This window comes from Populus euphratica, unplaced genomic scaffold, assembly GCF_000495115.2.
Source record: "Populus euphratica unplaced genomic scaffold, PopEup_1.0 scaffold163.1, whole genome shotgun sequence".
Taxonomy (NCBI): domain Eukaryota; kingdom Viridiplantae; phylum Streptophyta; class Magnoliopsida; order Malpighiales; family Salicaceae; genus Populus; species Populus euphratica.
Window position 1 is genome coordinate 753,025 of NW_011499948.1, and position 3,725 is coordinate 756,749.

The following is a 3,725-nucleotide window of genomic DNA, read 5'->3' on the forward strand; positions in this document are numbered from 1 at the left end:
AGACAACATACAACTTACCAACAAAGACCAAACACTTGATACAGTCCCATACAAATTACCTAGCGAAGATACTCTTACAAATACCAAACATATTATCCAACAAAATAATTTCATAAATACCAACCTCTATACCATCGGTAAACAGCGTACCAGATTGGAAAAACACATACAAAAGACCCCAGTCCACTTCATGACTGATAAAAATCCCATCAATCTTAAGCTAAAAAACCCAGTATTCAAACCATACCAAGTTACTAAAACAAGTCAAGCATAAATTCAAGAAAATCAAACAGATTTTCTTAGAGCCATTAAAATACATTTACAAAACCTTGACCAGACAACCTTGACTGTCCCAAACACCCCACAACAATCCAACCCTTCATCCTCTACAAATCAAGTTAATACTCTCCAAAATAACTCCATATCAACCCCCGATACAGATACTTTTTAAGACTAACCTCTTCAACTAAACAGACTCACCTGGCCAGCTCCTAAAATAGTCATTGTTCCAGACGTATCCATATCTACTGAACCAATTGTCATTAGCCAACATAAAATAATGTATATTCCCTCTATGAATGGCATATAGATGGCATGTCTGAATATAATATTTTAAACACCCTTCAACAAATGATTATGGCAGCCAAAGCCTACAAAATCCAAATAGGAACCTCAGACAAAGCCATAGTTGAACTTTTTATTGAAGGTTTCTCTGGCCAACTTAAAGGATGGTGGGATTACCATCTCATTGAAACAGACCACTTACATATTCTAAACTCTATACAAACCTATGAAGACCAAACACATATCCTTAACTCTTCAAGAAACATCATCCAAGATGTTGTGTCCACCCTCATCCTTGCCATATCCTTACATTTGTTGGATATCTCCTATCTGAAAGACAAAAATGTTGAACTTCTTTCCAACCTTCGGTGTAAGAAATTCAATGACTTTCAATGGTACAAAAATACTTTCCTTACTCGTGTTATGCTTCGAGAAGGATCAAACCAGCCTTTTTGGAAAGAAAAATTACTCGCGGGCTTACCAATTCTCTTAGGAGAAAAGGTCCTAAACAAAATCAAGGATACCTTTACAACCAAAACCATACCATATGACAAGCTTACATACGGTAAACTTATGAGCTTCACACAAGAAGAAGGTCTTAAGACTTGCCAAGATCTCAAACTCCAAAAACACCTAAAGTGGAAAATGAAACATACCAGACAAGAACTTGGTAGTTTTTGTTACCAGTTTGACCTTTCCACCAAAAAACCCTCCTGTAATGGAACTTGTTCTCAACCTAAAAAATATTCAAACCAAAAGCCTTCTTACAAACGATCGACCCATAAATACCGACAACAGTTTTTTCCCAAACCAAACCAACCTTACTACAAAAAGCTTTACAAATTTAACAAACCCCGTAGACCTTTCCAATCAAAACCCAAACCAAAATTTAACCCCAAAAATATTACCTATTATAAATGTAACTAGAAAGGACATACATCTCATTTCTGCAAGGTCAATACCAAACTTCATGAGCTCCAAATAAATAAAGATACTATCAACCAAATACAAAATCTTTATATTGTAGCCACAAACACTAACCACTCTCATTCAGACATTTCTGAAGAAGAATTTCAAATTGATGAAATAGCAACTACCAATGCTACTTCAGATGCCTCTATGAATTCCAAACAAATTAATGTCCTAACCTAAGATCAAGAATTCATTCTTGAGGCTATCAAAAGACTTAATGATCCTTATCTTCAAAAAAACCTACTTAGAAAAACTGTTGTAAAATTTCAACCAACTAAAGCACCCTCCTTATAACCTTATAAACCGCATTATATTACCCTCTACCGACACTAATACTTATGACCTTACAAAGATTCTTAACAAAAAAAATCCAAAACCACAATCACCATTTCATAATTATATTTTAAGATCAAGACCCTTAAATCCGAATTACAAACCTTAAAACAAGCCTCACAGAAAGACTCTGTCATATTACAACATCTTCTATCCAAGATTGAAAGTCAGTCAGAACCAGAAGATCAATCCATTGAATCTCATGCATTGCCCCCATACACTTATAAATATTGAGCATATTCCAAATGATTTCCTGAATGTATTAACACAAATATCTTCAAAAAAATATTTGATTAAAATTACTCTTATTTTTTTAGAAGATTTCAAACTTGACACTATCATCTTATTTGACACAGGTGCAGATTTAAACTGCATCAAAGAAGGCATCATTCCAAAACGATTTTTACAAAATATCTCTGAAAAACTCTCTACTGCTAATAATTCAAAATTGCATATTGCAGAAAAAACCCAAGCCTCTATTTTCAACAATGGCATTTCTCTTAGAACATTCTTTGTTGTTATCAAAGATATAAATCATACCATCATTCTTAGCACTTCATTCATTGACATGATCACTCCATATCAAGCACATCATGATTGCATTACTTTCAAAATCAATAGCATCAACTTGTTTTCCCATTCTTAGAAAAATCTAATAAAAGAAATTTAAATTTGATTAAAGCATGCTTCATACATATATATCATATCAATACATTGATTCATGAAAAACAATTCCATCTACATGATTTACAAAACCATGTTTTTTTTTTTGTTATATTAATAAACAATTACAAAACCCTGATTTACAAAAGAAAATTATTGATTTACAAACTAAGATTGAACAACAGATTTGTTCAGACTTACCTAATGCTTTCTAGAAACGAAAACAACACATTGTTGATCTTCCATATGAAGATAATTTTTTAGAAAAACTTATACCTATAAAAGCAAGACTTATACAAATGAATGCTGATTTAGAACAGCATTGCAGACTTGAAATCCATGATCTCAAGTCTAAAGGTCTTATCCAAAAAACTTAATCACTTTGGTCGTGTACAACCTTTTATGTGAATAAAAACTCTGAAATTGAGAGAGGCACACCAAAACTTGTGATCAATTACAAACCTTTAAATTCTGCTTTAAAATGGATCAGATATCTAATGCCCAACAAAAAACATTTGTTGCAAAAATTACACTCTGTATCCATATTTTCTAAATTTAATATGAAATCTGTATTTTGGCAAATCTAGATTGATCCCGAAGATAGATACAAAAATGTTTTTACAGTTCCTTTTGGCCAATACGAATGGAATGTTATGTCTTTTGGTTTAAAAAATGCACCGTCTAAATTTCAATGCGTCATGAATGATATCTTCAATGCACATTTAAAATTTTGCATTGTTTACATTAAAGATGTGCTTATTTTTTCACAGTCCATAAATCAATATTTCAAACATCTCCATATATTTTTTCATACTATAAAAAAAATGTTTTAGTTGTTTCTAAAACAAAAATTTCTCTTTTCCAAACCCATGTTCATTTTCTAGGCCATTATATCTGTCAAGCTATTGTCACACTTATAGAGCGATCTTTAACCTTTACAAGTAAATTTTCTGATAAGATCATTGATAAAACCCAATTGCAGAGGTTTTTAGACAGTCTAAATTATGTTCTGGACTACTATTCTAATATTAGTCGTCTAGGCAAACTTCTACATGACAGGTTAAAAACAAACTCCGTTCCTTAGTCTGACCTCCATACCGATTTTGTCACACAAATTAAGAAACAAGTCCAAACCAATCCTCTCCTCCATTTAGCTAATCCATTAGCTCCTAAGATAATCGAGATCAATGCCT